Below are 13,040 nucleotides of genomic sequence, written 5' to 3'. Positions count from 1 at the left end.
CTGTGTATTCAGGGTAAGGGTTACTGTACAGGGATCCTGTGTATTCAGGGTAAGTGTCACTGTACAGGGTCACTGTGTATTCAGGGTAAGGTTCACTGTACAGGTCCCTGTGTATTCAGGGTAAGGGTTACTGTACAGGGTCCCTGTGTATTCAGGGTAAGGGTCGCTTACAGGGTCCCTGCATATTCAGTTTAAGTGTCACTGTACAGTGCCCCTGTGTATTCAGGGTAAGGCTCACTGTACAGATCCCTGTGTATTCAGGGTAAGGGTCACTGTATAGGGTCCCTGTGTATTCAGGGTAAGGGTCACTGTACCGGGTCCCTGTGTATTCAGGGTAAGGGTTACTGTACAGGGTCCCTGTGTATTCAGGGTAAGGGTTATTGTACAGGATACCTGTGTATTCAGGGTAAGGGTTACTGTAAAGGGTCCCTGTGTATTCAGGGTAAGGGTCACTGTAAAGGGTCCCTGTGTATTCATGGTAAGGGTTACTGTACAGGGTCCCTGTGTATTCAGGGTAAGGGTTACTGTACAGGCACCCTGTGTATTCAGGGTAAGGGTTACTGTACAGGGTCCTGTGTATTCAGTGTAAGGATTATTGTACAGGGCCCCTGTGTTTTCAGGGTAATGTTTACTGTACAGGGTCCCTGTATATTCAGGGTAAGAGTCATTGTACATTGTCCCTGTGTATTCATGGTAAGGGTTACTGTACAGGGTCCCTGTGTATTCAGGGTAAGGGTTATTGTACAGGATCCCTGTGTATTAAGGGTAAGGGTCACTGTATAGGGTCCCTGTGTATTCAGGGTAAGGGTTATTGTACAGGATCCCTGTGTATTCAGGGTAAGGGTCACTGTACAGGGTCCCTGTATATTCAGGGTAAGGGCTATTGTACACGATCCCTGTGTATTCAGGGTAAGGGTCACTGTACAGGGTACGTGTGTATTCATGGTAAGGGTAATTGTACAGGATCCCTGTGTATTCAGGGTAAGGATCACTGTACAGGGTCCCTGTGTATTCAGGGTAAGGGTTACTGTACAGGGTCCCTATACATTCAGGGTAAGTATTACTGTACAGGGTCCCTGTATATTCATGGTAAGGAACACTGTACAGTGTCGCTGTATATTCAGGGTAAGGGTAACTGTACAGGGTACCTGTGTATTCAGGGTAAGGGTTATTGTACAGGATCCCTGTGTATTCAGGGTTAGGGTCACTGTACAGGGTCCCTGTGTATTCAGGGTAAGGGTTATTGTACAGGATCCCTGTGTATTCAGGCTAAGGGTCACTGTACAGTGTCCCTGTGTATTCAGGGTAAGGGTTACTGTACAGGGTCCCTGTGTATTCAGCGTAAGGGCTGTTGTACAGGATCCCTGTGTATTCAGGGTAAGAGTTACGGTACAGGGACCCTGTGTATTCAGGGTAAGGGTCACTGTAGAGTGTCCCTGTGTATTCAGGGTAAGGGTTATTGTACAGGACCCTGTGTATTCAAGATAAGGGTTACTGTACAGGGTCCCTGTGTATTCAGGGTATGGGTTACTGTAAAGTGTCCGTGTGTATTCAGGGTAAGGGTTAATGTACAGAGTCCCTGTGTATTCAGGGTAAGGATCACTGTACAGAGTCCCTGTGTATTCAGGGTAAGGGTCACTGCACAGGGTACCTGTTTATTCAGGGTTAGGGTCACTGTACAGGATCCCTGTGTATTCAGGGAATGGGTTACTGTACAGGGTCCCTGTGTATTCAGGGTAAGGATCACTTTACTGGATACCTGTGTATTCAGGGTTAGGGTCACTGTTCAAGGTCCCTGTGTATTCAGGGTAAGGGTTACTGTACAGGGTCCCTGTCTATTCAGGGTAAGGGTCACTGTACAGGGACCCTGTGTATTCAGTGTAAGGGTTACAGTACAGTGTCCCTGTTTATTCAGGGTAAGGGTCACTGTACAGGGTCCCTGTGTATTCAGGGTAAGGGTTACTGTACAAGTTCCCTGTGTATTCATGGTAAGGGTTACTGTACAGGGTCGCTATGTATTCAGGGTAAGGGTTATTGTATAGGATCCCTGTGTATTCAGGGTTAGGGTCACTATACAGTGTCCCTGTGTATTCACGGTAAGGGTTATTGTACAGGATCCCTGTGTATTCAGGGTAAGGGTCACTGTACAGGGTCCCTTTGTATTCAGGGTAAGGGTTACTGTACAGGGTCCCTGTGTATTCAGGGTAAGGGCTATTGTACAGGATCCCTGTGTATTCAGGGTAAGGGTTACGGTACAGGGACCCTGTTTATTCAGGGTAAGGGTCACTCTACAGGATCCGTATGTATTCAGCGTAAGGGTTACTGTACAGGGTCCCTGTTTATTCAGGGTAAGTGTCACTGTACAGGGTCCCTGTGTATTCAGGGTAAGATTCACTGTACAGCTCCCTGTTTATTCAGGGTAAGGGTTACTGTACAGGGACCCTGTGTATTCAGGGTAAGTGTCACTGTACAGGGTCCCTGTGTATTCAGGGTAAGGTTCACTGTACAGGTCCCTGTGTATTCAGGGTAAGGGTTACTGTACAGGGTCCCTGTGTATTCAGGTTAAGGGTCGCTTACAGGGTCCCTGCTTATTCAGGTTAAGTGTCATTGTACAGTGCCCCTGTGTATTCAGGGTAAGGGTCACTATACAGATCCCTGTGTATTCAGGGTAAGGGTCACTGTACAGGGTCCCTGTGTATTCAGGGTAAGGGTCTCTGTACAGGGTCCCTGTGTATTCAGGGTACGGGTTACTGTACAGGGTCCCTGTGTATTCAGGGTAAGGGTTATTGTACAGGATACCTGTGTATTCAGGGTAAGGGTTACTGTAAAGGGTCCCTGTGTATTCAGGGTAAGGGTCACTGTAAAGGGTCCCTGTGTATTCAGGGTAAGGTTTACTGTACAGGGTCCCTGTGTATTCAGGGTAAGGGTTATTGTACAAGGTCCCTGTGTATTCAGGGTAAGGGTCACTGTACAGGGTCCCTCTGTATTCAGGGTAAGGGTTACTGTAAAGGGTCCCTGTCTATTCAGGGTAAGGGTTATTGTAAAGGATTCCTGCTTATTCATGGAAGGTTTACTGTACAGGGTCGCTGTGTATTCAGGGTAAGGGTTATTGTACAGGATCCCTTTCTCTTCAGGGTTAGGGTCACTATACAGGGTCCCTGTGTATTCACGGTAAGGTTTATTGTACAGGATCCCTGTGTATTCAGTGTAAGGGTTACGGTACAGGGTCCCTATGTATTCAGGGTAAGTGTCACTGTACAGGGTCCCTGTGTATTCAGCGTAAGATTCACTGTACAGCACCCTGTGTATTCAGGGTAAGGGTTACTGTACAGGGACCCTGTGTATTCAGGGTAAGTGTCACTGTACAGGGTTCCAGTGTATTCAGGGTAAGGTTCACTGTACAGGTCCCTGTGTATTCAGAGTAAGGTTTACTGTACAGGGTCCCTGTGTATTCAGGGTAAGGATCGCTTACAGGGTCCCTGCGTATTCAGGTTAAGTGTCATTGTACAGTGCCCCTGTGTATTCAGGGTAAGGGTCACGGTACAGATCCCTGTGTATTCAGGGTAACGGTCACTGTACAGGGTCCCTGTGTATTCAGGGTAAGGGTCACTGTACAGGGTCCCTGTGTATTCAGGTTAAGGGTCACTGTACAGGGTCCCTGTGTATTCAGGGTAAGGGTCACTGTACAGGGTCCCTGTGTATTCAGCGTAAGGGTCACTGTGCAGGGTCCCTGTGTATTCAGGGTAAGGGTTACTGTACAGGGTCCCTGTGTATTCAGGGTAAGGGTTATTGTACAGGATCCCTGTGTATTCAGGGTAAGGATCACATTACAGGGTCCCTCTGTATTCAGGGTAAGGTTTATTGTACAGGATACCTGTTTATTCAGGGTAAGGGTTACTGTAAAGTGTCCCTGTGTATTCAGGGTAAGTGTCACTGTACAGTGCCCCTGTGTATTCAGGGTAAGGGTCACTTTACAGATCCCTGTGTATTCAGGGTAAGGGTCACTGTACAGGGTCCCTGTGTATTCAGGGTAATGGTCACTGTGCAGGGTCCCTGTGTATTCAGGGTAAGGGTTACTGTACAGGGTCCCTGCGTATTCAGGGTAAGGATTATTGTACAGGATTCCTGTGTATTCAGGGTAAGGGTTACTGTACAGGGTCCCTGTGTAGTCATGGTAAGTGTCACTGCACAGGGTCCCTGTGTATTCAGGGTAAGGGTCACTGTACAGGTCCCTGTGTTTGCAGGGTGAGGCTTACTGTACAGGGTCACTGTGTATTCAGGGTAAGTGTCACTGTACAGGGTTCCTGTGCATTCAGGGTAAGGGTCACTGTACAGGTTCCTGTGTATTCAGGGTAAGGGTTACAGTACAAAGTCCCTGTGTATTCACGGTAAGGGTCGCTTACAGGGTCCCTGTGTATTCAGCTTAAGTGTCACTGTACAGTGTCCCTGCGTATTCAGGGTAAGTGTCACAGTACAGGTCCTTGTGTATTCAAGATAATGGTCACTGTACAGGGTCCCTGTGTATTCAGGGTAAGGGTTATTGTACAGGATTCCTGTGTATTCAGGGTAAGGGTTACTGTACAGGGTCCCTGTGTATTCAGGGTTAGTGTCACTGTACAGGGTCCCTGTGTATTCAGGGTAAGGGTTACTGTACAGGGTCCCTGTATATTCAGGGTAAGGGTTATTGTACAGGGCCCCTGTGTTTTCAGGGTAATGTTTACTCTACAGGGTCCCTGTATATTCAGGGTAAGAGTCATTGTACATTGTCCCTGTGTATTCATGGTAAGGGTTACTGTACAGGGTCCCTGTTTATTCAGGGTAAGGGTTATTGTACAGGATCCCTGTGTATTAAGGGTAAGGGTCACTGTATAGGGTCCTGTGTATTCAGGGTAAGGGTTATTGTACAGGATCCCTGTGTATTCAGGGTAAGGGTCACTGTACAGTGTCCCTGTGTATTCAGGGTAAGGGTTACTGTACAGGGTCCCTGTGTATTCAGGGTAAGGGCTATTGTACACGATCCCTGTGTATTCAGGGTAAGGGTCACTGTACAGGGTACGTGTGTATTCAGGGTAAGGGTAATTGTACAGGATCCCTGTGTATTCAGGGTAAGGATCACTGTACAGGGTCCCTGTGTATTCAGGGTAAGGGTTACTGTACAGGGTCCCTATGTATTCAGGGTAAGGATTACTGTACAGGGTCCCTGTATATTCATGGTAAGGAACACTGTACAGTGTCGCTGTATATTCAGGGTAAGGGTTACTGTACAGGGTACCTGTGTATTCAGGGTAAGGGTTATTGTACAGGATCCCTGTGTATTCAGGGTTAGGGTCACTGTACAGGGTCCCTGTGTATTCAGGGTAAGGGTTATTGTACAGGATCCCTGTGTATTCAGGCTAAGGGTCACTGTACAGTGTCCCTGTGTATTCAGGGTAAGGGTTACTGTACAGGGTCCCTGTGTATTCAGCGTAAGGGCTGTTGTACAGGATCCCTGTGTATTCAGGGTAAGAGTTACGGTACAGGGACCCTGTGTATTCAGGGTAAGGGTCACTGTAGATTGTCCCTGTGAATTCAGGGTAAGGGCTATTGTACAGGACACTGTGTATTCAAGATAAGGGTTACTGTACAGGGTCCCTGTGTATTCAGGGTAAGGTTTACTGTACAGAGTCCCTGTGTATTCAGGGTAAGGGTTACTGCACAGGGTCCATGTGTATTCAGGGTAAGGGTTACTGTACAGAGTCGCTGTGTATTCAGGGTAAGGGTTACTGTACAGGGTCACTGTGTATTCAGGGTATGGGTTACTGTACACGGTCCCTGTGTATTCAGGGTAAGGGTCAGTGAACATTGTCCCTGTGTATTCAGGGTAAGGGTTACTGTACAGGGTCCCTGTGTATTCAGGGTAAGGGTTACTGTACAGGGTACCTGTGTATTCAGGGTAAAGGTTACTGTACACGGTCCCTGTGTATTCAGGGTAAGGGTCACTGTACAGTGTCCCTGTGTATTCTGGGTAAGGGTTACTGTACAGGGTCCCTGTGTATTCAGGGTATGGGTTACTGTAAAGTGTCCGTGTGTATTCAGGGTAAGGGTTAATGTACAGAGTCCCTGTGTATTCAGGGTAAGGATCACTGTACAGAGTCCCTGTGTATTCAGGGTAAGGATCACTGCACAGGGTACCTGTTTATTCATGGTTAGGGTCAGTGTACAGGATCCCTGTGTATTCAGGGAATGGGTTACTGTACAGGGTCCCTGTGTATTCAGGGTAAGGATCACTTTACTGGATACCTGTGTATTCAGGGTTAGGGTCACTGTTCAAGGTCCCTGTGTATTCAGTGTAAGGGTTACAGTACAGTGTCCCTGTTTATTCAGGGTAAGGGTCAATGTACAGGGTCCCTGTGTATTCAGGGTAAGGTTTACTGTACAAGTTCCCTGTGTATTCATGGTAAGGGTTACTGTACAGGGTCGCTATGTATTCAGGGTAAGGGTTATTGTATAGGATCCCTGTGTATTCAGGGTTAGGGTCACTATACAGTGTCCCTGTGTATTCACGGTAAGGGTTATTGTACAGGATCCCTGTGTATTCAGGGTAAGGGTCACTGTACAGGGTCCCTTTGTATTCAGAGTAAGGGTTACTGTACATGGTCCCTGTGTATTCAGGGTAAGGGCTATTGTACAGGATCCCTGTGTATTCAGGGTAAGGGTTACGGTACAGGGACCCTGTTTATTCAGGGTAAGGGTCACTCTACAGGATCCGTATGTATTCAGCGTAAGGGTTACTGTACAGGGTCCCTGTTTATTCAGGGTAAGTGTCACTGTACAGGGTCCCTGTGTATTCAGGGTAAGATTCACTGTACAGCTCCCTGTTTATTCAGGGTAAGGGTTACTGTACAGGGACCCTGTGTATTCAGGGTAAGTGTCACTGTACAGGGTCCCTGTGTATTCAGGGTAAGGTTCACTGTACAGGTCCCTGTGTATTCAGGGTAAGGGTTACTGTACAGGGTCCCTGTGTATTCAGGTTAAGGGTCGCTTACAGGGTCCCTGCGTATTCAGGTTAAGTGTCATTGTACAGTGCCCCTGTGTATTCAGGGTAAGGGTCACTATACAGATCCCTGTGTATTCAGGGTAAGGGTCACTGTACAGGGTCCCTGTGTATTCAGGGTAAGGGTCTCTGTACAGGGTCCCTGTGTATTCAGGGTAAGGGTTACTGTACAGGGTCCCTGTGTATTCAGGGTAAGGGTTACTGTACACGGTCCCCGTGTAAACGGTAAGGGTTACTGTACAGGGTCCCTGTGTATTCAGGGTAAGGGTTATTGTTGTGGATACCTGTGTATTCAGGGTAAGGGTTACTGTAAAGGGTCCCTGTGTATTCAGGGTAAGGGTCACTGTAAAGGGTCCCTGTGTATTCAGGGTAAGGTTTACTGTACAGGGTCCCTGTGTATTCAGGGTAAGGGTTATTGTACAAGGTCCCTGTGTATTCAGGGTAAGGGTCACTGTACAGGGTCCCTCTGTATTCAGGGTAAGGGTTACTGTAAAGGGTCCCTGTGTATTCAGGGTAAGGGTTATTGTAAAGGATTCCTGCTTATTCATGGAAAGGGTTACTGTACAGGGTCGCTGTGTATTCAGGGTAAGGGTTATTGTACAGGATCCCTGTGTCTTCAGGGTTAGGGTCACTATACAGGGTCCCTGTGTATTCACGGTAAGGTTTATTGTACAGGATCCCTGTGTATTCAGTGTAAGGGTTACGGTACAGGGTCCCTATGTATTCAGGGTAAGTGTCACTGTACAGGGTCCCTGTGTATTCAGCGTAAGATTCACTGTACAGCACCCTGTGTATTCAGGGTAAGGGTTACTGTACAGGGACCCTGTGTATTCAGGGTAAGTGTCACTGTACAGGGTTCCAGTGTATTCAGGGTAAGGTTCACTGTACAGGTCCCTGTGTATTCAGGGTAAGGTTTACTGTACAGGGTCCCTGTGTATTCAGGGTAAGGATCGCTTACAGGGTCCCTGCGTATTCAGGTTAAGTGTCATTGTACAGTGCCCCTGTGTATTCAGGGTAAGGGTCACGGTACAGATCCCTGTGTATTCAGGGTAACGGTCACTGTACAGGGTCCCTGTGTATTCAGGGTAAGGGTCACTGTACAGGGTCCCTGTGTATTCAGGTTAAGGGTCACTGTACAGGGTCCCTGTGTATTCAGGGTAAGGGTCACTGTACAGGGTCCCTGTGTATTCAGGGTAAGGGTCACTGTACAGGGTCCCTGCGTATTCAGGGTAAGGGTTACTGTACAGGGTCCCTGTGTATTCAGGGTAAGGGTTATTGTACAGGATCCCTGTGTATTCAGGGTAAGGATCACTTTACAGGGTCCCTCTGTATTCAGGGTAAGGGTTATTGTACAGGATACCTGTTTATTCAGGGTAAGGGTTACTGTAAAGTGTCCCTGTGTATTCAGGGTAAGTGTCACTGTAGAGTGCCCCTGTGTATTCAGGGTAAGGGTCACTTTACAGATCCCTGTGTATTCAGGGTAAGGGTCACTGTACAGGGTCCCTGTGTATTCAGGGTAATGGTCACTGTGCAGGGTCCCTGTGTATTCAGGGTAAGGGTTACTGTACAGGGTCCCTGCGTATTCAGGGTAAGGATTATTGGACAGGATTCCTGTGTATTCAGGGTAAGTTTACTGTACAGGGTCCCTGTGTAGTCATGGTAAGTGTCACTGCACAGGGTCCCTGTGTATTCAGGGTAAGGGTCACTGTACAGGTCCCTGTGTTTGCAGGGTGAGGCTTACTGTACAGGGTCACTGTGTATTCAGGGTAAGTGTCACTGTACAGGGTCCCTGTGCATTCAGGGTAAGGGTCACTGTACAGGTTCCTGTGTATTCAGGGTAAGGGTTACAGTACAGGTCCTTGTGTATTCAAGATAATGGTCACTGTACAGGGTCCCTGTGTATTCAGGGTAAGGGTTATTGTACAGGATCCCTGTGTATTCAGGGTAAGGGTTACTGTACAGGGTCCCTGTGTATTCAGGGTAAGTGTCACTGTACAGGGTCCCTGTGTATTCAGGGTAAGGGTTACTGTACAGGGTCCCTGTGTATTCAGGGTAAGGGTTAATGTACAGGGCCCCTGTGTTTTCAGGGTAATGTTTACTCTACAGGGTCCCTGTATATTCAGGGTAAGAGTCATTGTACATTGTCCCTGTGTATTCATGGTAAGGGTTACTGTACAGGGTCCCTGTGTATTCAGGGTAAGGGTTATTGTACAGGATCCCTGTGTATTAAGGGTAAGGGTCACTGTATAGGGTCCTGTGTATTCAGGGTAAGGGTTATTGTACAGGATCCCTGTGTATTCAGGGTAAGGGTCACTGTACAGTGTCCCTGTGTATTCAGGGTAAGGGTTACTGTACAGGGTCCCTGTGTATTCAGGGTAAGGGCTATTTTACACGATCCCTGTGTATTCAGGGTAAGGGTCACTGTACAGGGTACGTGTGTATTCAGGGTAAGGGTAATTGTACAGGATCCCTGTGTATTCAGGGTGAGGATCACTGTACAGGGTCCCTGTGTATTCAGGGTAAGGGTTACTTTAAAGGGTCCCTATGTATTCAGGGTAAGGATTACTGTACAGGGTCCCTGTATATTCATGGTAAGGAACACTGTACAGTGTCGCTGTATATTCAGGGTTAGGGTCACTGTACAGGGTCCCTGTGTATTCAGGGTAAGGGTTATTGTACAGGATCCCTGTGTATTCAGGCTAAGGGTCACTGTACAGTGTCCCTGTGTATTCAGGGTAAGGGTTACTGTACAGGGTCCCTGTGTATTCAGCGTAAGGGCTGTTGTACAGGATCCCTGTGTATTCAGGGTAAGAGTTACGGTACAGGGACCCTGTGTATTCAGGGTAAGGGTCACTGTAGAGTGTCCCTGTGAATTCAGGGTAAGGGTTATTGTACAGGACACTGTGTATTCAAGATAAGGGTTACTGTACAGGGTCACTGTGTATTCAGGGTAAGGTTTACTGTACAGAGTCCCTGTGTATTCAGGGTAAGGGTTACTGCACAGGGTCCATGTGTATTCAGGGTAAGGGTTACTGTACAGAGTCGCTGTGTATTCAGGGTAAGGGTTACTGTACAGGGTCACTGTGTATTCAGGGTATGGGTTACTGTACACGGTCCCTGTGTATTCAGGGTAAGGGTCAGTGAACATTGTCCCTGTGTATTCAGGGTAAGGGTTACTGTACAGGGTCCCTGTGTATTCAGGGTAAGGGTTACTGTACAGGGTACCTGTGTATTCAGGGTAAAGATTACTGTACACGGTCCCTGTGTATTCAGGGTAAGGGTCACTGTACAGTGTCCCTGTGTATTCTGGGTAAGGGTTACTATACAGGGTCCCTGTGTATTCAGGGTATGGGTTACTGTAAAGTGTCCGTGTGTATTCAGGGTAAGGGTTAATGTACAGAGTCCCTGTGTATTCAGGGTAAGGATCACTGTACAGAGTCCCTGTGTATTCAGGGTAAGGATCACTGCACAGGGTACCTGTTTATTCAGGGTTAGGGTCACTGTACAGGATCCCTGTGTATTCAGGGAATGGGTTACTGTACAGGGTCCCTGTGTATTCAGGGTAAGGATCACTTTACTGGATACCTGTGTATTCAGGGTTAGGGTCACTGTTCAAGGTCCCTGTGTATTCAGGGTAAGGGTTACTGTACAGGGGCCCTGTCTATTCAGGGTAAGGGTCACTGTACAAGGACCCTGTGTATTCAGTGTAAGGGTTACAGTAAAGTGTCCCTGTTTATTCAGGGTAAGGGTCACTGTACAGGGTCCCTGTGTATTCAGGGTAAGGGTTACTGTACAAGTTCCCTGTGTATTCATGGTAAGGGTTACTGTACAGGGTCGCCATGTATTCAGGGTAAGGGTTATTGTATAGGATCCCTGTGTATTCAGGGTTAGGGTCACTATACAGTGTCCCTGTGTATTCACGGTAAGGGTTATTGTACAGGATCCCTGTGTATTCAGGGTAAGGGTCACTGTACAGGGTCCCTTTGTATTCAGGGTAAGGGTTACTGTACAGGGTCCCTGTGTATTCAGGGTAAGGGCTATTGTACAGGATCCCTGTGTATTCAGGGTAAGGGTTACGGTACAGGGACCCTGTGTATTCAGGGTAAGGGTCACTCTACAGGATCCGTATGTATTCAGCGTAAGGGTTACTGTACAGGGTCCCTGTTTATTCAGGGTAAGTGTCACTGTACAGGGTCCCTGTGTATTCAGGGTAAGATTCACTGTACAGCTCCCTGCTTATTCAGGGTAAGGGTTACTGTACAGGGACCCTGTGTATTCAGGGTAAGTGTCACTGTACAGGGTCCCTGTGTATTCAGGGTAAGGTTCACTGTACAGGTCCCTGTGTATTCAGGGTAAGGGTTACTGTATAGGGTCCCTGTGTATTCAGGTTAAGGGTCGCTTACAGGGTCCCTGCGTATTCAGGTTAAGTGTCATTGTACAGTGCCCCTGTGTATTCAGGGTAAGGGTCACTGTACAGATCCCTGTGTATTCAGGGTAAGTTCACTGTACAGGGTCCCTGTGTATTCAGGGTAAGGGTTTCTGTACAGGGTCCCTGTGTATTCAGGGTACGGGTTACTGTACAGGGTCCCTGTGTATTCAGGGTAAGGGTTATTGTACAGGATACCTGTTTATTCAGGGTAAGGGTTACTGTAAAGAGTCCCTGTGTATTCAGGGTAAGGGTCACTGTACAGGGTCCCTGTGTATTCAGGGTAAGGTTTACTGTACAGGGTCCCTGTGTATTCAGGGTAAGGGTTATTGTACAAGGTCCCTGTGTATTCAGGGTAAGGGTCACTGTACAGGGTCCCTCTGTATTCAGGGTAAGGGTTACTGTAAAGGGTCCCTGTGTATTCAGGGTAAGGGTTATTGTAAAGGATTCCTGCTTATTCATGGAAAGGGTTACTGTACAGGGTCGCTGTGTATTCAGGGTAAGGGTTATTGTACAGGATCCCTGTGTATTCAGGGTTAGGGTCACTATACAGGGTCCCTGTGTATTCACGGTAAGGTTTATTGTACAGGATCCCTGTGTATTCAGTGTAAGGGTTACTGTACAGGGTCCCTGTGTATTCAGGGTAAGTTTCACTGTACAGGGTCCCTGTGTATTCAGCGTAAGATTCACTGTACAGCACCCTGTGTATTCAGGGTAAGGGTTACTGTACAGGGACCTGTGTATTCAGGTTAAGGGTCACTGTACCGGGTCCCTGTGTATTCAGGGTAAGGGTCACTGTACAGGGTCCCTGTGTATTCAGGGTAAGGGTCACTGTACAGGGTCCCTGTGTATTCAGGGTAAGTGTCACTGTACAGTGCCCCTGTGTATTCAGGGTAAGGGTCACTTTACAGATCCCTGTGTATTCAGGGTAAGGGTCACTGTACAGGGTCCCTGTGTATTCAGTGTAATGGTCACTGTGCAGGGTCCCTGTGTATTCAGGGTAAGGGTTACTGTACAGGGTCCCTGTGTATTCAGGGTAAGGATTATTGTACAGGATTCCTGTGTATTCAGGGTAAGGGTTACTGTACAGGGTCCCTGTGTAGTCATGGTAAGTGTCACTGCACAGGGTCCCTGTGTATTCAGGGTAAGGGTCACTGTACAGGTCCCTGTGTATGCAGGGTGAGGCTTACTGTACAGGGTCCCTGTGTATTCAGGGTAAGTGTCACTGTACAGGGTCCCTGTGCATTCAGGGTAAGGGTCACTGTACAGGTCCCTGTGTATTCAGGGTAAGGGTTACAGTACAAAGTCCCTGTGTATTCACGGTAAGGGTCGCTTACAGGGTCCCTGTGTATTCAGCTTAAGTGTCACTGTACAGTGTCCCTGCGTATTCAGGGTAAGTGTCACAGTACAGGTCCTTGTGTATTCAAGATAATGGTCACTGTACAGGGTCCCTGTGTATTCAGGGTAAGGGTTATTGTACAGGATTCCTGTGTACTCAGGGTAAGGTTTACTGTACAGGGTCCCTGTGTATTCAGGGTAAGTGTCACTGTACAGGGTCCCTGTGTATTCAGGGTAAGGGTT

Source organism: Pristiophorus japonicus, chromosome Y, assembly GCF_044704955.1.
Source record: "Pristiophorus japonicus isolate sPriJap1 chromosome Y, sPriJap1.hap1, whole genome shotgun sequence".
NCBI lineage: Eukaryota > Metazoa > Chordata > Chondrichthyes > Pristiophoridae > Pristiophorus > Pristiophorus japonicus.
Note: the sequence above shows the minus strand (reverse complement) of the source record.